The sequence below is a fragment of the Sinohyriopsis cumingii genome, chromosome 6 (genome assembly GCF_028554795.1).
Source record: "Sinohyriopsis cumingii isolate HCF-2022 chromosome 6, ASM2855479v2, whole genome shotgun sequence".
Classification (NCBI taxonomy): Eukaryota; Metazoa; Mollusca; class Bivalvia; order Unionida; family Unionidae; genus Sinohyriopsis; species Sinohyriopsis cumingii.
The window spans coordinates 160220282-160246968 of NC_142966.1; the positions used below are offsets into that span (position 1 = coordinate 160220282).

The window sequence follows — 26687 nt, forward strand, 5'->3', positions numbered from 1 at the left end:
TGAAATTTTTCTTCAATATCGTTAAGTAGATATGGTAGTAAACGGCTTCGTATTCCGAATCTTCTTTCAAATATGCCATGATTACATATTGCAATAAATAAACAATATTGAATAAGAATGATAATAATGTACTTGTTTATTTGGGCAGTTCATACAGTATATTGAAAAGAGAATGTTGATACATGCGAAATGATAGACGAACGAATGCCGATGGGAAGAAATACTAAATATTTAATTTTATTGTTTGCTTCTCACTTGACACTGTAATCTCATTATATCAATTTTACACCATCAGTACGTTTATAAAACGAAAAAGCTATAGCATTTGTTTGTCAATGTTCATTTAGGATAAAAATGTTATTTTCATCAGGAATGTTATATAAACAGAGGTTGAAAATTCTGGAGCGGTTTACATTTATTTCGTTTAAACTGTGAAAGAGGAAACTATGGCTATAACTGCAACGAATCATGTGGAAATTGTTTATACGGCAATAAAAATTGCTCCACATCGGACGGAAACTGTGCCAATGTATGCATAGCAGGATGGCAAGGTTTTCATTGTAGTAGAGGTGTGAATTATTTTCAAAATAAGCGGATGTACCACGAATAGGTAGATATTAGTATTTTGCAATAGTATACATTTTTCCTGTAGACATAATTTATTTGCTCGGGAATAAGCATAATTATCGATCCATTTTATTTTTTATAATAGCCACAGACATGCCAGTAGAACAAATAATGAGGGCAATCTAGTATTACAGTTCTCTAAATCACATGAGCACGAAAGTAATTAAAGACTAGTCTTTTATATTTCTTTATAGAAACTCTATGATATTGATGTTTGGTGATGTTACTTGTTGATATTTAATTTTAGTAAGAAATAGTGCTCTGATACAGACTGAGGTTTTTCTAGACTGTGTTATACACTTATTTCTGTCGCTATTACTTTTATTGTATCAGAAAGGTTATATAAAGAGAGGTCGAAACTTCTGGAGCAGTTTACATTTATTTCGTTTAGGCTGTGAAAGAGGAAACTATGGTTATAACTGCAACGAAACATGTGGAAATTGTTTATACGGTAATAGCAGTTGCTCCACATCGGACGGAAACTGTACCAATGGATGCGTAGCAGGATGGCACGGTTATCATTGCAATAGAGGTATGACCTTTTTCAAAATAAGCAGATGTTCCACGAATAGGTAGATATTGGTATTCTTCAGTAGTATACACTTTCCTGTAGACATAATTTATTTGGCTCGGGAATAATCTAAGCATAATTATCGACCCATTTTCTTTTCTACAATAGCAACAGACATTCCAGTAGAGAAAATAATTAGGTCTATCTAGATAGAGCATTACAGTTCTCTAACTCACATAAGCACAAAGGTAATTAAAGACGTGTCTATCACATTTCTTTATAGAAACTGTATGGTACTGATGTTTGGTGTTGTTATGTGGTAATATTTAATTTTAGTAAGCAATAGTGACCTGAAAGAAGATTGAGGGTTTTCTAAAATGTGTTATACGCTTATTTCTTTCACCATTATTTTTATTTTATCAGGAAAGTTATATAAACAGAAAATTCTGGGCCGTTTACATTTATTTCGTTTAGGTTGTGAACGTGGAAACTACGGTTATAACTGCAACCAAACATGTGGAAATTGTTTATACGGCAATTATACGGCAATAACAGTTGCTCCACATTAGATGGAATCTGTACCAATGGATGCATAGCAGGATGGCAAGGTTATCATTGCAATAGAGGTATGACTTATTTTCAAAATAAGCGGATGTACTACGAATAGGTAGATATTGGTATTCTGCAGTAGTATACCTATTTCCTGTAGACAAAAAAAGTTTGGTTCGGGAAAAATCTAAGCATAATTATCGACCCATTTTATTTTCTACAATAGCAACTGATATGCCAGTAGAGGAAATAATGAGGGCAATCTAGACAGAGCATTACAGTTCGCTAACTCACATGAGCACGAAAGTAGTTAAAGACTGGTCTATTACATTTCTTTATAGAAAACTGTATGAGACTGATATTTGGTGATGTTATGTGGTAATATTTAATTTTAGCAAGAAATAGTGACCCAAAAGAAGATTGAGGTTTTTCTAAAATGTGTTATACGCTTATTCCTTTCGCCATTATTTTTATTTTATCAGGAAATTTATATAAACAGAGGTTGAAAATTCTGGGCCGTTTACATTTATTTCGTTTAGGCTGTGAACGTGGAAACTACGGTTATAACTGCAACCAAACATGTGGCAATTGTTTATACGGCAATAACAGTTGCTCCACATTAGATGGAAACTGTACCAATAAATGCATAGCAGGATGACAAGGTTATCATTGCAATAGAGGTATGAAACTATATTCAAAATAAGCGAATGTGCCACGAATAGGTAGATATTTGTATTCTCACTAGCATACATTTTTCCTGTAGACATAATATTTCGGTTCGGGAATAATCTAAGCATAATTATCGATCCCTTTCATTTTTTACAATATCATCATACATGCCAGTAGAGAAAATAATGATGGCAATCTAGACAGAGCATTACAGTTCTTTAACTCGCATGAGCACTAAAGTAATTAAAGACTTGGCTTTTATATTTATTTATAGAAACTGTATGAGATTGATGTTTGGAGTGATGTTACGTGGTAATATTTAATTTTAGTAAGAAATAGTGACCTGAAAATAGATTGAAGTTTTTCTCAAATGTGTTATACGCTTACTCCTTTCGCCATGCTTAAAAATTGAAACCATTTGTTTCTAGTGAAATAGGTTTCTAACATATTTGGTACCCAATCATAATACCTTACGAGAAATATTACTACTTCGCAAATGCAACCCTCCCAAACAAAATATTTTTAGCTAAGGAAAGCTAAAGGATATCTGCTCACCTCGGTGGCAATTAAATAGGGTGATCGCCCAAATAATTGCTGGATTGGCGGCATATCCCAGTAAATCACCAGTTATGCTCTCTATAAAGATATAACTCCATGGAAGCTGGTAAGGTGTATATGTATGGTGTTTTGGTATTTTCGAAGAAACATATTACTAGAAAAAAGTATGGTTTCTTATTCAGATAAGTTAACCAATCACATAACTTTAGGTGAATAGGTAAGACGTGGAAGGAGATACATCCTCCGTAATACCTCTGCGGTCCCCTAACGTATGTGAACTTGCTTCTAGATAAGCCGAATGGAACATTGGTTCCAGCTGTCGGTGTTTCTTCGAAAAGTAAATAAAATTTCTCGCAAATACAGCAGAAGTCATGAAGCCGCATCTTTATGAAGCTGTCATACGACTCTGTTATGTAACCTTTTGTACCATGGTTAAAGGTTCGGCCAGGTCCATTTTTAGCCAGTAGGATGAAAAATCTCTGATAAAAACTATAGAATTGTACTCAGATCTTCCTTGAACGGCATAGAGAATAACAGTTATAGAACAGTTACACTCATATTGAATGTTTGCGGCCAAAGTCCTATGTTCTTAAGCCGATATACGAGGAAAATTCAGTTGTGTGGTGTTATGTCCGATATGCAGAACATATAGCTCACTTGATCCAGGACCAGAGAGTCCGTGTTGATACATAACTCTTCCTTCGTTGAAGGCAAGATGAGGCGAGAACTCCCTCGACACAACAGCTCAATATTCCTTAAGTATCACCTCATAACTCACACTGGATCATGTAGAGGACCTTGAGATGAATTATTCAGGGAAGACAGGAATTTTAAGAATAAATTATTACCCATTGACTTTTACCTATTCTTGACAATAAACGCGGGTGGTTCATGAGTAATATTGATCCGTCTTGTAGGAACTGCATATTGATTTGTACAATGATAGGAGAAACACTAACTGATTCTGCCTACCGGTGGCTAATGAGGTGAGGAGGCATGCCTTCGATGAGCGTTGAAGTATTTAATCTCCTTAGAGCTGACCAAATGGTGTCTTGTTCAGTCAGGTTAAAATCCACGATACACTATATTTAAGCAAGAATCCAGTATCATTAGACATGTCAATTCCAAAATGAACAGAAGGTATAATATGTATTTGATTCGATTGATATGATATCTTCTGTGAAAATACTGTGTGACAGTGATCGTGGATTATTTGTGATTTATATTGTTTCTCGTCGAAGAACAACATGCAGTTAACTTTGCATGTATGGTTGTCCACAATAAAGTAAAATATTGTTGAACGCTCCACAGAAAATATATTATATTATCTTCGTACGTCTTTAAAGTATTTTGCCGTCTTTCCTCCCTTTGTGAAAACAGTTTGTTCTTAAGTGCGTATTTCAATAAGATCGAGTTGAGCAGTTTCAGTAACTCTGGGTTAAGATGAAACATCTGCCATCGTGGTTACCTAAAGCAATTGAGCGTATATCTCGATTCCTGTGGATTGTGTTGCGTGACTGATGAAGATGATTCAAGATTTCCCATCTTAGTGGAATAATCAGAATGAGGAGGCACTCCGATTGATTTGCTTACTGTATCTCATTTGGAATCTGAGTTGTTGGAGAAGTGTACAAACTTGATCGTTCCAATCTAAACCAATAACATCAATAATCCAGGCCTTTGAATGTCAACGTGGATTTGGTGTTGAGGATACAACTTTAGAAAATCTCAAACAAGAATTCAAATGCAAGACTTAGTTCTAATTTATTTTTATATAGATAAGTCACCACAGTAGAGTTTTCAGACAGAATGAGAGCTAAATTTCCATATAGGTTCTGCAGCTACCAATGACAATTTTAAAAACCTATATAAACCTAGGACTAAGACGTCCCCTACCACTTCAAGTAAAACTCAGCAAGCATTTAATTCGCCAGCAGATAGATTGCTCCGTATAGGCAATATATTAATGCATTTATTTACTTCTTGATAATGTTGAAGGAAATATTCTATTTTGAATTGAATATTGATTCCAGACCTATTTAACAAAAAATTATTAGGGTACGATGTTATTGCCAAGGAGATAGATAATGATAAGGAGGGTAACACATGTGATTAGATCTTGCTACAAAATATTACTAGCCTTTATGGTATCCTGTTGTTTTTGTAGGCTAATCATAGGACGTCTGGAGACCGTGCGAGTGGATACATAATGTCACTGGCCTTGCAAGTCAACACTAATTGTATAGGTTACCCAGTTGACTGCATGTAGAACCAGTTGCTGCATTTCATCGTGACCAGAAGAGCGTACCAGAGTTGGTTGAATGCGATTAGGTTGATGACCTAATGCAAAATACTGCGTTTATACCTGAGATAACTCTAGGCAATGTCAACGGCAACGACTTATTGGGTCCACATGTCGTCATAGTAAATCTTCTTCAGTCGGCAGCGAAATATTTGACTCTTTTCCCCTACCGTGATCTGTGATAAGGGAGAATAAATATATGTCATTTGAGATAGACAGGGTCTTGTCGAAACGCTGGCAAAAAGTATCGACCTCCCTTTGTCTCTTCCAAGTAGGTCAGGAGAAATGTGGTTTTAAATGCATGTAAATTAGGTAATATTGTTTCCCAGTCAAATGTGCCTAGAGGTTTGTCGCGTTGCAAATCCATTCGCTATAAGATAGACTGTGATGAATGGAAATAATAAATCATTGGTGTCTTATTACGAACTGTGTCATCCTGATCATTAAAGAAGATATTATATGATTAAGGATGCGATCGTTGCTTGATTGATGATGGTCTTTATAAAGGATTGAGGTAGTGAGCATTACATCTTGTTGCGTTGCAAATCCATTCGCTATAAGATAGACTGTGATGAATGGAAATAATAAATCATTGGTGTCTTATTACGAACTGTGTCATCCTGATCATTAAAGAAGATATTATATGATTAAGGATGCGATCGTTGCTTGATTGATGATGGTCTTTATAAAGGATTGAGGTAGTGAGCATTACATCTTGTTCCACCTGTTGTTATTTCATATGCGCCATCACGTACATGGTGACATAATGTTGGATCTCCATGTTTATGAAGTGATCCATTCTATAGACGTACTCCTACTCAAGTCGGAGAAGATGTGTCTTTAAACGCTTATTGAAACAGATATTATATGCAACGATGATCCTACTGGCATGACGTTAGAAATCAACTAATGGGTATCCAAAAATGGAAAACTGAGATTATGGAAGCAACTGAAAGTAGAAGCCTATGTAGACAATGGTCTCCTGATGTCGGAACTGTAGTAAAAGCAGATGATTTAGAACGAACGAGGAAGACAGGATTCCAATGGGAGCGCTCAGAAAACATCCTCCCAAGACGGCAAGGAGGAATTTCAATACGCACAGGTATATCTAACGATGACGAGGTAACTTGAGAGCCATTTTGATCGTTTTGGATTAAGTTAGTAAAGTCGATGCTGCCTCCGAAGTAGTTGGATGATTAAATGTCAAAATCGGTGGCTCTATACTATTGCAACACCTTATCTTAGATTTGCTACCTAGTTTTTGCTAAGTTGATTCTCGCTTTTGGTGGCAAAGGCATGAGTGAGAGTTATGAGACATTTCCTGCAAAATGAGGCACCATTAGGGGCATCGTAAGCCGAAAGTTATAGGTTATATGTGAATTAGGTTTACCGGTGATAGTGCCTTGATAAATTGGACGTCATCCGCAGGAAGAACCTAGCTGTACTATGAGAGGTAGACTATTCCATGAGTGTGATAGTATAGACTGGACCTCGTCCACATCAATTGCCTAGCAGCACTATGTAGGTTAGACTATTTCGTTTATAACTGACATTGTGAACTGGGTTACTTCCATATTGCAGAAATAATCTGGGCATCGTACGCAGGTATTTCCTAATGCACCATGCGAGTAATGGACCGTAACAAGTTCTTTTGTCTCGTGGCTGATACTGTACGATTGATTGTATTAGCGGTGCATTGGGTTCTGAGTAATACGGTCAAACCCGGTCATGAAGAATCGTCACCATCTTGGCTGGCATGACGTTGTACAGTTCTTGAAGTTGGATGGGGTACGGGATAATTACAGTGTTCCTATTAATACAAACTATGTGGTCGCTATAAAACTAATTCTATCAATATTATACCTGTTGGAAAGCCAATTTATTACTGCCAATACGGGTACAGACACTGAAACTTCGCTTATAATTAATGCATATACAATCTGGACGCCAAATTACCAATATCTATTAATAGGTCAGCCGTAGGAACACCAATTTAGTATTTCCAGTACAGGTAAAATTACAGAATCATCGCTTATAGTAATGTATGAGCTGGACTCTATGAATCAGTCAAGTATAGACAACCGACTTATGTATATCCGAACACAACACTATTAAATGCATTTTCTGTATCATGCGCCATCATCATCATCATTGGCGGCTAAGACTCGAGAGACCATGCGAGTAGTGCTCTTGGATTGACATTTATCTCCGTGGGTTTTGGCAATGTGTGCAATTGCTGTGCAAGTCTATGCGTGAGTGACAGTCCACTTAGCAGCTGGTGCAGATATACTGGGAAGTCGAGTTGCTGTGGTTCTTCTTTCTCTCACGTTTCTCTGCCTTCGGCTGCCTTTCCTCACATCAGCGACTGCTATGACCTTACGGACCATCTGTGTCTCCGTCCTCGGAGTGCACTTACCAGCAATCGGATGAAATGTATCATGCCTTCATGTCCCTTGTGCACACATCCTTGAAAAGGAGTGAGGGGCAGTTGACTCTTCTGGTGCCGGTGGCCAGCTATCCATATAGGATGTCATTTGAGAGCCTCCCATTCCCCGTACATCTTGGGGATACTTGCACGCTGAAGGATCTCGCTGTGCGGGATGTGGTCTTACCAGCTGATGTTCAGGATGAGTTTTAGAAAAGCGTATATGGAAGGCGTTGAGCCGACATTCCTGCCTCATATAGGTGCTCCATGTCTCTCTTCCATATAGGAGGGATCGGAGAACACAGGCCTGGTGAATTTAGAACTTGGTGCGCTGCGTCAGCGCGTTGTTCTTCCACACCCTCTTTGTTAGTTATGCCATGATGGTAGTTGCATATCCAAGCCTTCCAAGCCTTCTGTCCAGATCCACATCGAGCGAGAGAGTGTTGCTGATGGTTGTACCAAGGTAAGTAAAGATGTTGAGTACTTCCAGGGTGACACCATCGATTATGATGGATGGTCTAGTTTTGGCATCATGCATTCTGATGTTTGCTTTGTTTAGACGGTTGGTGAGCCCGAAATGCTTGCAGACATCAGTAAAACATTCTCCCAGCGTCTGGAGGGCATTCTCGGCGTGGGTCAAGAGAGCTGCACCTTCTGTGAAGAGCATCTCCCTGATGAGCACCGACCTAACTTTTTATCTTCAAGCACAGCCCTGACAGATTAAACAGCGTTCCGTCGGACCTGGTGTGCAGATACACACCGTCAGTGGACGAGCCGAAGGCTTAGGAAACGACCAGGGAGAAGAAGATCCCGAAAGGTGTCGGCGCCAACACACAGCCCTGTTGCACGCCGCTGTTGATTGGGAAGAAGTATGAGAAGGATCCATCGGAGTTGTTTATTTCCTTCATATCCGCATTAAAATAGATTATTGTGCTGCTCAGTATAGGGGGATGTAGCCGATCTTACAGACAAGTTCAAATATGCCCAACATGCTGACCAGGTTGAAGGCCTTAGTGAGGTTGATGGACATCATGTAGAGTGTCTGACCTTGCTCTCTGCTCTTCTGTTGGAGTTGCTGGAGGGAGAAGATCTTTTCTGTTGTTGACCTGCCTGCTCTGAAGCCACACTGAGATTCCTGGTACACACGTTTCATCGACAGGTGCGGTACACTTTGCCAACGATTCTCAGGAGTGAGATCCGTAAGTCATTGTTACAGTCACTATAGTCACCCTCGTTTTTGCAAAGGGTCACAATGGTGGTGTCGCGAATGGCTTGGGGGGAATGCTCCTTCATCCCAGAGGTGGCAGATTGGCTCATTCAGAAGCTAAAGCAATGTCTGGTTTCCAGGTTTGATTACTTCAGGCGGATTGCTGTCGTTACCGGGTGCTTTGTCGTTTGGGAGCAGTCGATGGCTTTGCTATGCTCCTCTTAGGTGCACACTTTGTTCAGATCCACAATGGTGGGTAGATTCTGTGCGATGCTAAGGGCAGTAACGGTGACTGGCCTTTCTCGGAAGTATAGCTCCGAGTAGTGCTCCACCCTTTTGGCCAACTGTTGCTCACTGTCTGTGATTTTCTCTCCAGTCAGATATCTCATGGTGGCATATCACGAACCAGACCTTGACTTATTAATACGCTTATTGTAATATGACGGGCTGTTCTTGCGATCTGCGCAAGTATGTGCCAAACCCGCCTACGTGTGTGAAGACAGCAAAGTGATAATACTGAAAGTTAACTCGACGATAGAAGATTCGAAACGTTAGAAATGTATAGATGCAGTAAATATTCTTAGAGGATGAAACTCGTCTAATTTGTTTTAAGGTAAAGAGCTTCCAAACTGCTTGTATGTATTTTATGACTGTTGTTGTTGTTGTGGGGTTTAACGCCATTTTTCAGCGCACGATAGGCTATGCATGGCGGCCAGTATTAATGGTGGAGGAAGAACCCGGGAAACCACTGGAAAGAACCACCGACCCACGAGAAGCTACTGGCAAGCTTTCTCACATACCCACATTGGCCGAATCCTAGACTCGAACCCACTCAGACAGAGGTGAGATGGCAGTAATCCGTAACGGAGAGCGCTTTAGACCACTCGGCCACTCGGGGCCCTGTATTTTATGGATCTTCTCTGTGTGCAGATTTCTTGCTACATGGGACGAGTGGACTTATTAACTGGCAATTTCACAGAATTTGACACCAATCGCGATCTCAAGGAGAGATTACTCTAACTTCCACCATGTGGCCAGATAACATCTGGTAAAACGTTTAAGCGTGGGCAGGTTGGAGTTGCTAGATAGTAGTAGTTATCCTAAGGTGTTATGATTGGGTATCATATTTGAAGGAAAATCTAAGGTAATAACCTAAACACGACATGTGATAGCTGTTTCTACGGCAGTAAGAGTGGTTACACATTTGACAGATACTGAACCAATGGCTGCAACGTAGGATGGCTTCGAGATGATTGGAGAAAAGAATGATATATTTTCAGAACAGACATATGTGCCGTCAAAAGCTAGATCTGATTATGGTACTCTGAAGTATTATAAATCTTCCATGTCGAGAGAACATTTAACGTCTCGGCAATGAAAGGAGAATCACAGCTGGCTCTTTATTTTTCCTTAATAGCTGAAAACATGCCAGTAGATAAAACAGTTAGAATGTACTAGGCAGGTCAGAAAGGTTCAGCAAGACAAATAGCCACTAAACTAATTAAAGTCTTTACTTTTTCGATTTCAAGAAATAAACTCCAAGATTACTGTTTTGTAATGATGGTTGTTAATGTTCAAATTTTAATGCCAAGCTATGCCCGTAGCAGAGGAGAAGCTGGTAAAGTTCTGCGATTTTTTTAATCAGAATGTGACACAGGAAAATACAGTTATAACTGCAATGAGACGTGTGGTAATTGTTTGTATGGCAATAACAGTTGCTCTACATCAGACAGACGCTGCAGCAATGGCTGTAAAGCTGGATGGCAGGGTTATGATTGCAAAACAGGTATGGGTCAATTTCAGAACAGACATGAGAACCAACAAAAGCTAGATGTGATTATGGTACTCTGAAGTAGTATACATCTTTACCGTAGAAAGATTACTCAGTGTTTCCTTAATATCTGCAAACATTCCAGAAGATAAAATAGTAGTGAGAGCTTCATTGAGTGTCATGAAGGCTCACAACTGACCACTTGTCCACTAAACTAAGTAAAGTTTTATTTTTTTATTTCATGATATAAGTTTTGAAATTGCTGTTTTGTAATGTTACTTGTTAATGTTTAACTTTAATACGAAACATTGCCTTACAAAGATGTGAGGTTGTTAAAACTTTCGTTTCTTTTTATAAGGATGTTACACAGGAAAATACGGATATAACTGCAATGAAAAGTGTAGTAATTGTTTATTTGGCAATAACAGTTGCTCCTCTTCAGACGGACGCTGCAACAATGAATGTAAGGCTGGTTGGCAGGGTGATTATTGCAAGAAAGTTATGATCATTTTCAGAACAGACAAACGTGCCACCAAACGTTAGATGTGATTATGATACTCTGTAGTGATATACTACTTTATGTAGAAAGAACGTTTCACATATTTCAATAATTTCCATGTATCGTAATAATCGACATCGTATTTACATGTATTATTTTCGACCATTTGAATGGTAATGATAATGATGAAATGAATTTTCACCGTCCGTTTCGTTTTCAACTGAAAATTCTTAAGATTTACATAGACTTTGAACAGTTTGAATGAATAATAATAATTGTTTTGCAAGATTAATGGTATACAGGAAAATGTACATCAAGATGAAGATTTCATTTCATATACACATCACATACAAATAAACACAAATACATATATACATGCATGCATGCATACATACATACATACATACATACATACATACATACATACATACATACATACATACGTACATACATACATACATACATACATACATACATACATGCATACATACATACATGCATCCATGCATGCATGCATGCATGCAAGTATGTATGAATACATACATACATACATACATACATACATACATACATACATACATACATGCATACATACATACATACATACATACATACATAGACACATAGACACATAGATACATACATACATACATACATACATACATACATACATACATACATACATACATACATGTACTGATGTATGAATATTGCTGAAATGTGCTGGTCTAATTATAATCTTGATCTATCACATTCATATATTCCAGACTGTCTTTTAATGTTCCTCATGACCCAAAAATAGTGATTTTACCCACAGTATCATTGAACATTTTTTTAATTCTAATTAATAATTTAAATACACAATTCGTCTCAAATTGTAACTGATCACAACTAAACTACGTCCACAAGGATTGATGTAACATAGGAATGAATAATTTTTTGAGTTTTACACTAAAAAATATTCTAGAACATAGACCATTTCCAATGATAATTTCCATCAAATTCGCAAACAATTGCAGGTCTGATTGCTTAACGTTAACAAACAGCCTGACAAAGATCAGGATGGCCATGTTTTTTCCAAGGGTAAAGGCATTGTCCTAAACTCAAATCTAGGTACACATATTCAAAACATGACATCATTTGGGTTGATCCAACTACTACCTTCAAAACAGATTATGGAAAAAGGTCAAACACAGTTCAAATTAAATATGCGTAACCCCTTCCCTCATAAAGTGAAAGAAAGATTCATATATCAAATCCTTCTTTAACACATTAGTCAAATATACATCTAATAAATAATAATTAAAACTATATCGAATTATCTCATAGGACTGACACAAAAGATACATAAAGCATTGTAGCAATTCTCTACATGTGAAAGCGAATCTGTAAGCAGGCTATCGTTTCCCTTGATCTCCCAAATTTCTATGTTATATTCCCGCAGCAACAGACACCTAAAACAATTTCTGAATTTTGTTTTTATTTTCTTAAATAAGGGGAATGTGATCATTGAATACGATAATCAGAGTTGAACTAGTATACATTTCAATGTTTTCCAAAGCCAATATCAAAGCCAAACATCCTTTCTCGTGGAATAATTTCACTGGCACTTGTTTATATTGATATGACCTTCCTAAGCCTATATAAATTTTGGCGAATACAAGTGATGTTAAAAATTATGCTACATTAAGTATCATTAAAATGACATGAAAAAGGACCGAAATGTTGTTATTATCGGCATGTGAATTTAAACAAGTTTGGATTTCGTATGTTTTTCTTAAATAAGCAATGGCTCTTACGTTCAGAATTGAAAAGTTTGCAAAAAGAATTTCAATATTATTTCAATATTATTAAGTGCCTACAATTTATTAACATGCAGAAATGGAACCTATGGATCTGGATGCAATGGAACATGTGGCAATTGTTACAAAGGGAACATCAGTTGATCGCTGACAGACGGAAAGTGTACGGAAGGCTGTGAAGCAGGATGGCATGGTCACATATGTAAACTACGCATGTCAGTGTAAAGTACAATGACGATTTATAGACCAAGTCACACATCATTAACATATCTTGTTATATTAATTATAAAACAAATGCATATATATTTGAATCAGTATCGCAGTATTATGATGTGAATTGCTAATATAATTTTACAAAGAGAAGGTTAGCATATATGCTTCATTGATGAATACAGACACTTATTTTCAAATTCATACACCATACAAAACTATTGTCCGGCTTTGTTTATCTCATTGTACCGTAATATTCGAAATCATATTTCAGAGTTTGATTTATAACCATTTAAATGGTTACAACAATCATAAAATCAATTTTTCCCCTTCGTGTTTTGAACTGAAGAAAATTAAGTCGTAACGAAGAAGATTGTTGAGAAAGAATATTTATTGAGATGAAAAGCATTCATATACGTATCATTTTGCTAACAACAGAGTGAACGATACAGCTGACTGTAATTCGAAGCTAGAGTCTGGTAACTGTAAAGTAGAAACGAGTTTTACTTCTGACGAAATTTTCAATTAGTTTGTGGTTCAATACAAATTTCTGTTTACGATGCCTTAAAGGATTTGTTGATATAGTTGTAGTCTGGAATATTTGCACATGACTAAAGGCTCCTTTTATATTGTATATACTAGGAGGTATATAATATATTTTATATTAATGTCTAGTCGTGGGTGGGGACCTATAGTTGTGTTAGTTTGGTCTGTACATTCTTTGCTTTTAGCAACATGAAGAATCACACCCCCATTTCTAAATGGTTTATTCATACTCTGTTAGTTTGAATTTAATATCTATATTTAGGAAACATAACGCGTAGGGTGAGTGGTACATTATCTTCTTTTGTTTCATTATTTAAGAATGCGATGCAGGAACATACGGATTTAACTGCAATGATACCTGTGGTAATTGTTTTAATGGAAATTACAATTGCTCAAATCGATCGGTCAGTGCAACGGCACTTGTAAAGCTGGGTGGAAGGGTGACACATGTAAATTAGGTACTAATATTAGATTCCTAATTTACATTTTCAACTTGTACGAGTCTTCGTAAATGGAATCGTGTGTTATTGTAGTCTGGGCATTTTGTTTTTAAAGTGTTTAAAAGCATAAGGCTTAAATATTACTTCAAGCTTTCTAATATGCATTTGTTTAGGATATTTTATTATGATGTACCTGCATATAAAATCTTGAACGTTTTTAGGCATTGAGATTCATGTAACAATATTATAAATACTATTTTAGAGAAATTTCATGTTTGTATACTTTTTATATGCTTTAATTAGTTTTCGTCTTTTATCATTTATCTTGTTGTACTAGAATTTATATTAATTTGCTTTAGATTTGTCCTAAAGTTTCTTCTCGTTTGATTCCTATATCATTGCCTTTTGAGAGCATACCTCGTAATCCCCATCATATAGCGAAGATTGTAGAGATGCCGTTAAACAACACACATTTATACATCCTGTTGCGAGTGTATGGTCTTAGAATAAGTATTAGAAATTGAGAAAAAAGCAAGGTTAGTAAAACTGAGCAAGCAATTTATTTCTCCAGAATACAGAGTGGACATTCTAAAGGAACTTAAGTTCTTGGGGATTAAATCCCAAATAAATCATATAAGACGTATCCCTAGTCTTACAATATAAAGTGTTCCAAATGAATTTCGATCTTTAATGTGCTGACATACCTGTAGTCTTGAATGTGCAAATGTGAGCACAATCTTGATGTAATCCAGAATGTCTTTGAATGAATTGTACCAAGAATGATTTTAAAATAGCAATAAATAATTGTTTACTTGGTCTTTGTTATATACAGACCATCATCTGACTATGATAGAGCAGAATGCTATGGATCTAGGTCATTTCCGTCGAAATCCTAAATAATGTCAGGTCTCTTTACTTAAATATTAACAAACAAAAGTAGAAAGGTTTAGTAGACCATGTTGTTCCAAGGGAGCAATCAGTGCCCTAACCTCAAAACAAGTAAATATTTTTTTTTTAACAAAAAAGATGACTTAAATGAGGTAGGCCCAAACTCGTACACTCAAGTTACAGGTAAAGGTGAAGCACACAGTACTAATTTAATACAGATAATATATTGCATACCTACCTACCTACCTACTTACCTACCTGCATACATGCATACGTACCTACCTACATACCTAACTACCTGTCTGCATTCTGCATGCATGCATGCATCCGTGCGTACATACATACATACATACATTCATGCATACATACATACATACATAAATACATACATACATACATACATACATACATACATACATACATACATACATACATACATGCATACATACATACCTACATACATGCCTGCCTGCCTACCTACCTACCTACCTACATACATACATACATACATGCACACACAGGAAGAACAAAAGCAACATATTTTGTAAAACTTCCAAATGAATTTAATTATCAAAATTATAAATGAAAATGTGAGAGGAAATTACAGTAATAAGAAGTGGATCCAAAAAGTATTGCTGATAAAGTGCTATAAAAGTGCTAATGAATGAAAAGTATAAATTTTATAAATGGAAATGTACTGTTCGCCATAAATTTTTACGTTTACAAATGTCGTCGGAAAGAATCTGATTGTTCAGCTCTCTTCTTATATATGCCTTCTATTGCGACTCTATTTCACTATTTACCTTACGTGACAGACCTTACTATGCATTATGTCTCGAGAATGCCTATTCATGTGACCTTGCCAAAGCAATGGGAAGTTACAGAACACTGAAACCCCATAACCCGATGAGTAGTGAATCCAAGGCACCATTAAATCTTATTAGGATAATTATTAATATTTGCCGACACACCTTTAGTATCTACCAGACTCATTTCGCGTAGGCACAATATAACTAAAGCTATTCTGTACAATTTACAACCATGAATACAAATTACAAAGATGAAATTAAAATCATGTACTAAAAGTAAAAGAAATACATGGATACATTTATACATTCATACGGTTGAAAAAATGTTTTTCTTCTTGATTGTAAATATATATACATATCTATTATATCAATTGATTTAAATTTAATTTAAAATTAATGCATACTCATGTCACTCTCACTCACTGCAAATATTGTCATATACAAAATTGTATACATTGTCAAGATATCACATATTTAGCAGAACTGTAAAATCAAAGGACAGAAGGAGGAGTAGACATAATATAGAATGAAAGAGCATGACAGGGGCTATGGTATTGAATATATCCATATTTCTATAGAAGAAAGGCTAATATGCTATGGTTTCAAAACCGAACAGAAACAAGAAATCAAAATGGATAAATATAGAAAGAAAGGAAAAACTACATACCATATAATTTATAGAGCGAATATATTTTAAATGTAAGACCAGTCGTCGTGATTTTCACCCACACTTGTTTATTCGGGGTTTCAAAAATTATATTAAACTTACTTTACTGACTGGAAAACTCAGTTTGTACGTAGAAGAGTTAAACTTGCCCATAATATTCAAGAATAAAATATCACAACTAAAGCAAAGTAGCCTTGTAGCAAAATAAACGATGAGACGTTGTGTGGAAATTCCAATATATTTTATTTACATATACAGAACATCTGCTAACATTATGTCCTGATATGCACCATTGAAATAATATGTCGATAATTACAGTTATTAATACAAAATCTAAATAGGATATAACTAAATTATTTCCATTTAGGAAAGATCTTTTTTATATGTTTACTATCTAACTGAGTTTGGTGCTATTAATTTGTATACATGATCAATTGAAACTGCATTCCTTTGCTTTTCGTGTGGCATCGATTTAGACGCTTTGCCGTCGAAGACCGACAAAATATTAAACTAAAAGACATATTTACTCAGCTACTTTTAAATGGAGCTAACTCGCTGTATTCGTGCATTTCATTTAGCCTTGACTGTCATTTGTCTTCACTGGCATACCAAGTTGTCATAACAACTAGCTAAGGCTCGTATTATAGAACTATTCGTACATTATAACCAATAATATCACTGAGTATGTATCTTAGCAGGATCCTAACATGGAGAAACCAGTTGACAATTCTGCAATTGAACAGCTACTGCTTTTGATATTTTTAAAAATGAATTGATTTGAAAACAACAAGAATGTGGACAAGCTATGTTTGAATAATGTCTGAAAATTGCACAAAATATATGCTTGCACAAGACATTCGTTAGCCAAACTGGGATCAAAAGCGTTAACAGATCTCTCGTTGAACATTTTAGATTGTTTAATCTTTCAGTTCCGAGAGTTAACCGAAACACAATTTCTAGTTCAATAATTCATGCGTGTTCGATTATATAACATTTCAGGGGAAACTAGGTCTATGATAGAAATAATGGTTATAACATTGCACGCAACTTTATATTATATTACATTTGGTAACAGTTTCTTATGAAGCGATCGATTTGCATCTTAGCAGCAATGAATTTGTATGTTCTAGCTTCTTGTATGTTTGGCTGTATTTAAAAAAATTAATTTCCTTGTTATCGACACTTTGTGGACTATACGTATACGTGGATAGAAGAATCCTTATTAAAGTATGATGGATTAACGAAATTACAGTATGAATTATGTTCAATATTCGGGCAGAATTGCTGAAGTTATTACTGAAATATACATTATTGCGATTCGTCCTTAAAGGAAGAAGACTAACAATGAAACAAGCACAGAAAATGTAACAACAGCTACACATTATGCTAATTTGGTAGTTGGCAATCCAGGTAATTGTCATTATTCATTATCAAAAATTGTTTCAAATTGACTGTTCTTTATTCTGCTTTTAGTTATAGCAATATATGCTTCAATTATGTCACTATGCTATTGTGACTGGGTTGGACATCATGCTACCTGTATCATGATCCAGTGCTAGACATCACTATAAACTGCCACACTGAGGGAATCGTAGCTATATGACTGGAAAATTGTTAAAGCCACGTTAATAATCAAAATCACACACATACACTCAGAAACTATCAAGACACTCAGTTATACAAAAACTAGTTGCCGACGTGAAGTTGAGGATACCACGCAAAGCACAGAGATTTGCAATTCCGATGTGAAGTCATGGACGACATGTAACAAGCTGCATATGAATGATTACAAAGCTGAATCTGATCACTACGCAAGTTCTTTTCCCGTTCATATCCTTTACCTCAAAACCGACATTCAATTTACACACTCTGTACGAAGTCTAGATGTTATTATCGACCGTACGCTCAAACTATACAAACATGTAATGAACATATGTACGGCTGCTTATCTGGAAAAGAAGCACATCAGATCAATTTGCAGTTTTCTGTCGGTTGATGCCATGCCACTAAACACATTTGTGTAGCTTCGTTCTTTCATGATTTGTCTGTTGTTATTTGCTTCCATATGGTTCGCCTCAGTATCTACTACAAAAACTTGAAAATGTTAGAAACACTGCTACTCGGAGCATGCTGAGAGCACGAAGAACTGAGCTCGTCGCCTCCATGTTCTGTAACCTTCATAGGCTACCCGCTCGAACCTAATTAAGAAACTAAATGTGTTCACTGTGCTGCATTTCGCGTGGTTCAGTCTAATATACCTATCTGACATCACCTAGGTATAAACCCCATTTTGAAACGTACGCTCTTTTTCAGTCACTTCCACTCTTATTGTTCTCACTGTTAAAACAAAATCACGATACAACGTTCTTTTACCTAGCAGTGCACAGTTACCGGGAACAAATGGTTCGTAAATCTTAGACACAATGCTAATGTGTCCTCATTCACAAGACTCACCAATTTTGTCTACATGAACATATTTGAAGACCAAATAATGGTTGCTTATTAATTATGTGAACATGTATTTATTTTGTAATTTCATGGTGGTTGTTTGTAATCTTGTTGTTGTATGTTTTTTGATGCTCTCTAATATTGTAAAGCTTGTAGAGCTTCTAAAGATTAGGTGTTTTCCAAATTATTATTAGTGTTCTTATTATTATTATTATTACTATAATTATTATTTTTATTATTATTACTATTAGTAGTAGCAGTATTAGTAATACTAGTAGAAATATTAGTATAGTCTAAGCTTTCACGAGTGGGAAAAATGACAATTTGGAATAATCTTGATAAGATATTTAGATAAGCTCTGAATAATTAAACTGTAACTTACCAACCTTTGCAAACTTTTCCACAGAAACTCCGAGATAAGAGGAAGAAGAAGGATTCTACTCAGTCCGACTCAGACATAGACTACGTTAATGTCAGTAAGTAAAGAAAGTTGTCAAAGATGAAATGAATGCATGGGCGATACGAATATAAAGTGGTTTCACAAGATATACATATATTGGTACGTATATATTTCTCATGGGTTTCTAGTTATGATTAGATAAAGGATCCTTGCGGCAATATGTACAGAATATTTCCGTATCCAATCTTATGTCCGAAAAGTTGTCAATGCACGCTGTTAGGACTGTATGGTCTTAAGGTTAGTAACTGAAATGAGCAGAAACAAACAAATTTTGTAAGAATCAACCAGTAATGTCTTTCACAAGAATATAAAATAATATTTAAGAACAAAAATTGCATTACAGAGTCGATCAAAAGAATTTCCAAAAGGTTTCTAAGTGATCGATGTAAGCGACAAAAAAGTTAAATTCCAGATGTAATCATATTTATTAAAGACTGGAAAATTGACGTAGACCTTTTGTTTCACCAAATGGTGTCATCTCAGATTGGTAAAGTCTATATTGCGTTACGAATGCCGACATTTCCTTGGTTCTTTCCGTGAATGGAATTTGCCAGAATCATTTCAAAAGGTCAAGCCTGGAAACATTGTTTGCATTTCCAATTCTGTCAATGCAGTAATCGATTCATGGTATGCGACATTAGACTGTTTTGATCACACTGTTCACTTTTCTACAGTCGGAGCACATGCGGCAAATTATCTGATTGGGCCACACGAATACATGGTAAAAACCATTTACATTTACTTGGTTAAATAAAGTCTTTCTCAAGCAAATATTGTTTCTTTTTTTTCAAAAAAGGATGCTGCTTGACAGGTATGGAATCTACAATTTCCAACTGTGGTAAATTTTATTTGCTCGTGTATGAACATCTCGCAACATGTGCGCGCATATTCACATAATAACTATTTTACTTCACTCATTGCTTTCGGCAACAGATGTAAATATTTCAGGCTCGGAGTGTTCCATATTGCTGAATTCTGAAGATTGATAAAACCAACATCACTATATTCCTATTCAAAATCATCGTTTAAATCGTCATTGTATCCTACAGCTACAACTAAATTAACATTACAATGATAATAATAATAATAATAATAATGACTTTGTATAGCGCCTAACCTTTAGAAGCTCTAAGCGCTTTACAACTTTAGACAACACATATAAGATAAGAAACACGATAATATTATTACAAAAACAAACAACATCAAATTAAAAAACATTAAAAAATAAAAAACATGATGACAATATTTCAGGTAGGAACCATTATTAGGTCTTTAAGTTTGTTCTTGCTGTCGAAATAAGTGAGTTTTGAGAGCCCTCTTGAATGTGATCACTATGTTTTTGTGTCTAAGTTCCTGTGGGCAATTCATTCCACGTTGTTGGGCCCTGGTATGCAAAAGAATTCTGTCCATATGACTTTGTTTTCATACTTGGAATACAGAGTATTCGATTGTCAGAAGAGGAGCCTAAGTATCTTGCTGGTGTGTACACATGAGTGAGGTCAGATAGGTCTGTTGGACTAGAGTTCGACAGTGAAATGTAGCACAGAGAACAAATTTTGTGTTTGATTCTGGATCGAATGGATAGCCAGTATAGGGTACATAGCAGCTGGGAGGTGTGCTCTGATCGTGGTACTCTAAGTATGATCCGAGCAGCTGTGTTTTGAACTTTTTGAAGTTTCTGGAGTAGATATTGTGACGAACCAGGCAGAATTGAGTTACAATATTCCAGTCTTGAAAGTACTAATGAACACACACGTGTTTTAGTGGCATCAACTGAAAGATATTTGCTAATTGAGCTGATGTGTCTCAGCTCAAGATATGCAGCCTTGAATATGTTCATGACATGTTGGTGCAATATCAGAGTACTGTCCAGAGTAACACCTAGGTTTCGTACTGATTGTGCCAATTTAATGTTGGCGTTGCTGATTTTTATTGTTTGAGGTAAAGGATGTGAATGAGAAAGTCTTTGTGTTGTGATCAGAATGGCCTCAGTTGTATCATCATTCATCTGCAACTTGTTACAAGTCATCCATGATTTCACATCAGAAATACACCTCTCTACACCTTGGATATTAGCATCAACTTCAGTTGGGTGGATAGTTTTGTATATTTGCGTGTCACCAGCGTACAATTGATGTGACACTGGATGATGATCTATGACACTTGAGAGCGACTGAGTGTACAGAATGAAGAGAACATGTCCAAGAACAGACCCATGTGGAACACCACAACATAGATCAACTGGGTTGGAGTGTATTCCATTTGCAGATACAATTTGTGTCATGTTGACCAAGTAGGACTTGAACCACAGTAAGGTTGTATCATGAATGCCAAATACGTCCTGGAGAAGGTGAAGTAATATATCATGGTATATTGTGTCAAATGCTGCAGACAAATCAAGGAGGGCGAGGACTGTAATCTTTCCGCTCTCCAATGCAGAGAGAATGTCATTGACTACTTTTAGAAGAGTAGTTTCAGTACTGTGGCAAGGGCGATATGCAGATTGTACATTGCTAAAGAGACTGTTTGAATTTAGATGAGATACAAGCTGGGATAGAACAACCTTTTCTAAGATTTTTTAAATGAATTTGAGATTAGAAACTAGGAGGTAGTTCTTTAAATCGTTATGGTCTAGTGTTGGTTTCTTCAGCAGAGGCTTTACAATGGCAGTTTTGTAAAATGATGGGAATTCCCGGATGAGAGGAAGGTATTAATAACATCAGTTAGTGGAGACAATACTGGATCTAAGGACTCAAACAGCAGTGATGTTGGAATCAAGTTCACATGACTTTGGTGCATTCTTCATCACGATTGTACGTACGAAATCCATAGAGACAGGTTCAAATGCTGCTATTGGTTGCCGCTCAAATTCTGTATCCCAACTGTATGGTGAAGTCAAGGCAATTGAAATTGTGGTGTCAAGCTTATCTCTAATGGTTTGTACTTTGTCACGGAAAAAAAAATTGCAAACATGTCCGGAAGGTCGACTGGAGGGAAGGTAGTTGGAAGTGGTGTTGATTTGTTCCTTGACATTAGCTTGTTAGTAATCTCGAAGAGCAGCTGGAACTTTCCATGATCTTAGTAGTGTAGTGGGCTGATTTCGCTGCATGGACTATATTTGTGACGTTCTTCTTAGCGACTTCATAGATTGTCTCTATCAACAGAGGATGTTAACATTTTCATGTGGCAAAATTGTTTATGTTGGTGTCTCCCACGAGAACTAATGATGTAAATACTGACGTCACTAACTTTCTATTCAATTGTTTAAGGACCTTAATACTTATCTAATACAAAATTTTGAGGTATGAATATGAGAGGCAGAACTCTGTCACTAGGCATTTCATTTCCTTTGTGATTCGGTCATACATTAATTTCATGTTTGATTGAGTAGAGTGAAGATTAATTATTGATACTTCGCAAGCCTTTGACAGTTTATATTTGAAATCAGAAATATAGTAATGTATATTTATTTCTGTATCTTTAGTCAAAAACGTTTATCTCCAAAAAACGAACTCAAAATAATTAAAACCTAATGACACATGAATGATTCTCTAGCAGCAATCAACATCAAATGTACACCTTCCACTCTGTCATGTCTTGTATCATCTTTCCAAAGCCGTTCAGGGTGAATAGGGAAAAGACAGAACCTGTTTGATTGCTGCTTCATGCAGAATTCGCCGGGAAATTCCAGACTTAACATTTGACCGTTGATCAGATTGGACAGATGTTAGAAGGTCAACATGTGTAAAAGCCTTTATTATAGATTTTGCTATGGTTTTAGTGTTAATATTTTTCAAAAGAAATGCTTCTTTAAATATATTGGACACAACAACAAATGGTTGCATGATTTGGTCTTATGCAAGGGACTGTCACAGTCTACCATTATTCGCCTAACTGGTTCGTCAAATGCATGAAACTGTTGCAGATGTTACAATTGTCAAGAGGAATGACGTTTTGATCCAAACAAGTCTTGCCAGTTACAAATGGATTAACCACAACATTATCTCCAGCTAGCTCATTACACAGAAAATAAATAAAACCTCTCACTGGGTGAAGAACGTACCGTTCTGACAGTCACTTTTACTGAAACATTTACACAGTAGAGAGGAATATCAACAAAAGACATTCTCTAATTACTGAATGAAAACTCTTTTACTGGAAGAAGACTTCTCAGATGTATCAAAAGTACCCGATAATAATAGATTTTGAGATGATCATGTGTTCGTTAATATTGTAATTTACATAGGCTTACTTGCACGTGATACATACAATATTTGGACATGAATGATTCTTAATTCGACATAATAAAATCAGACTGGGGTTTGTTTGACTCAACCAATGCATTGCTTTCAATATATGGTCGTGACATTCCCCACTTAGTTATAATAACATTTATAATGGATCTGTCCTTATTTTCTTCCTCATTTTTCAATCTTTATCAATCATGAATAACTTGCCCACACTTCTAAAAATACGTGCACATAAGGAGACATTTATGGTCAGAGTTGAAAGACGTTTGAATACTAAAAGTTGTGCTAGGTTAAGATTTAGCAGTGTTCGTATGAGTCTGAGAAGCTCTTTTACTGTACCAACATGGGAGGAAGACATATTGACAAATTAAACTGGATGTTCTTCAAGGCAGGTCACTATGGACGGAATTCTTGTATCTAATACAAGAAGGCAATCGCCTGACAAATATTTTTCTATTCAATTTATTTTTTAATAAACCGTTTCTGAAACATCAATATTATCACTGTAATACAAAAATGGAAAAATGTTGTTTTTTGTTAAAACCGCCCTCACTCTCTTCTGTCTGTCCATGTGTCCTTCTCCACACACACACACACACACACACACACACACACACACACACATATATATATATATATATATATATATATATATATATATATATATATATATATATATATATATATATATATATATATATATATCCTCTTTATCTCCTCAGATATGTTGACAAGGTCATATATTGGTGTAGAATTGTATTGTCCTGTGATTATTTGCAACAGTTCTCGACAAGAAGACAGGTGTGTTATATGAAAGCTGGCGGGTTCCATTAAATGCATGCATGAATACCAATGTACGCGTGATTTAACCTGAATATACTTAATCTGTATCTCTTGAAGATCCTTCATTACTATTAATTACAAATGCTGATGAGACTGGATCTTCTTCAAACAAAAGAGATGAGCATAATTGGTCCTATATAACGTTGTTTTTTTACATTCACAAAAAATTGGAGGGATGTATTCACATTCTTTGCAATTTGTCGGCCGAGGAAATAGGTGCCGTGTAATTATTTATGCGTTTATAATTTTGCTAGCGCAGTTTATTTAGATGCAGAAGTAATGTTTCTTTATTTACCTGGTTTGCGTTCGGAATTGTTCCATTTCTCTAAATGATCCACTTACATAGACACTGTTAATTTCGCGGGCTTTAGAGTTGCAAAAATCGTTTATTGTTTATGGTAGATCACGACAAATATCAGAAAGGACTTACATCCATGTTGATATGCCACTTGTGAATAAAGGTTTACATACATATTTTCCTTCTTTATATCTAATTATTTTATTAACTAGTACTAATACTAGTACAACTACTACTACTAATAATACGAATAAGAATGATAATAATAATAATAATATTAATTCAAGTCTATGTCATTTAGAAGACGAGAGAAGAGAGGATTTGGAACGCTGCGGTAATTTTGTTCAAATGTTGAAGTCCCTTGAAGGAGACCTAAGAATCTTAGAGGAGAAGAGAAAGTGTCTTTTAGAAAGGAAAGAAATTATTCTGCGCCAAGAACTTGCGAAAACCACGGAAAATGAGAACTAAGGACATTCCTTAATACCCAATGAGTCCTTGCAAAATGGATATGTATTAAATCCATACTTCTTGATACACGTAACATCAATGTTTTCTCTGTTACATGTACACATGTGTTACAACAGTAGTGTTCACCCAAAAGGGAATTATATAATATAGCGGAATCATAATACATTATATGATGATCTATTCATTTTTGCATGAAAATACTGCGTTCGTTGTTGTTACTTCACACGGTTTCCCTTTCGGTATGATGCTAAGATCCATCACTAGCTGGGTAAACTGATATTATCTCTGTTACATGTATATGCCCTATTCACTAGAAAATATCCTTTACTATCATGGATTTCAAGCATGGCTGAATCTACCATTGCTTTTTTAGAGCATAATCCATTTACAACTTACGCTGGTTGTGCACATTTATAATATTGGTGTAGTAGTAACTTTCTACAATAACATTTTGTTGTATTGAGGGGATAACTAATGTAATCTTAGTATATAAAGTTCTGCATGAAATATCTGCATATATTATTTCCGTTCATATTTGTATATATTAACAAAGTGCGTGATTTGAAGATTTTGGTACACACTAAGCTTTGTGAATCCTGAAGCACCATTTTTTAAATATGTATACATATAAGCTTCTGATGGATGTTCGCTTTGTATATAATTTGAAATACATTTAAGATATTTTCAGAGAAAAAAACACCCCATCATTGTAAATGCGTAGGATTTAAAAGTGTTGTTATCAGTAGTTGCTATATTTTTATGGATGAATAGGAAAACATGAATTTCAAGATGTTTGCCGTTTGACATTAAAGAAATAGCTCAAAAACTGGCATGAGACTGTATTTCAGTCAAATATAGTTCAGAAAGATAATAATCAGAACGTTGAGTGTTTGACGAAATTTCAACTTTAATTTGAAAAAGTGTAGGATAAGTAATGTGGCTGGTAATAATAAATATATATCCCATGGTAGTAGTGTCAACAATGTTTGGTTCCATATAATATTGTTCCTGGTCTTATATAGTACGGTTAGAAGCTACCGTGCACAGTTAGCTGTAGTGAGTTTTTTATGAACAGGTGGTTCTGACCACTGATACCAGTTAAATGTCTTTCACAAAGTATTTCACATATATATTTTTACGCGCTGCACTTGGAGCGTTTGTTTTTGATTTTATCCAGCCCGGCCATCTATTCAGTCAGGACTAATTGGCACGATTATGAGAATACATCTGACATAGTGAAATGAAATTTGGTATTCGAGTTTGTATATATATATGTAGATTACATGATTAGTTTACAATTAATAAAAAGTATTTGCCTACTTTTTGTTTGATTTGTTGCCCAGATTGTTGGAGTTTTATATTGTGTGTGTGTGATTTGGATTTTTAACGCAGCTTTAAAAACAATTAAGTGATATCGCTACGATGGTTGCAGTGTGGCAG

The 26687-nt window shown here is 35.7% G+C and overlaps 1 long non-coding RNA gene across 2 annotated transcripts; it reads left to right on the forward strand.

Annotated features, from left to right (window-relative positions):
• On the forward strand, positions 1-25435 carry LOC149798398 (uncharacterized). Of its 2 annotated transcripts, XR_016422013.1 has the most exons (8): positions 1-1159; positions 1613-1764; positions 2227-2367; positions 10494-10634; positions 12998-13135; positions 17811-17890; positions 19335-19404; positions 25081-25435. It is a non-coding gene; the product is annotated as an uncharacterized LOC149798398 (long non-coding RNA). The 2 variants fall into 2 exon arrangements; XR_016422014.1 differs by lacking the exon at positions 1613-1764.
• Positions 25436-26687: the final 1252 nt, after the last annotated feature.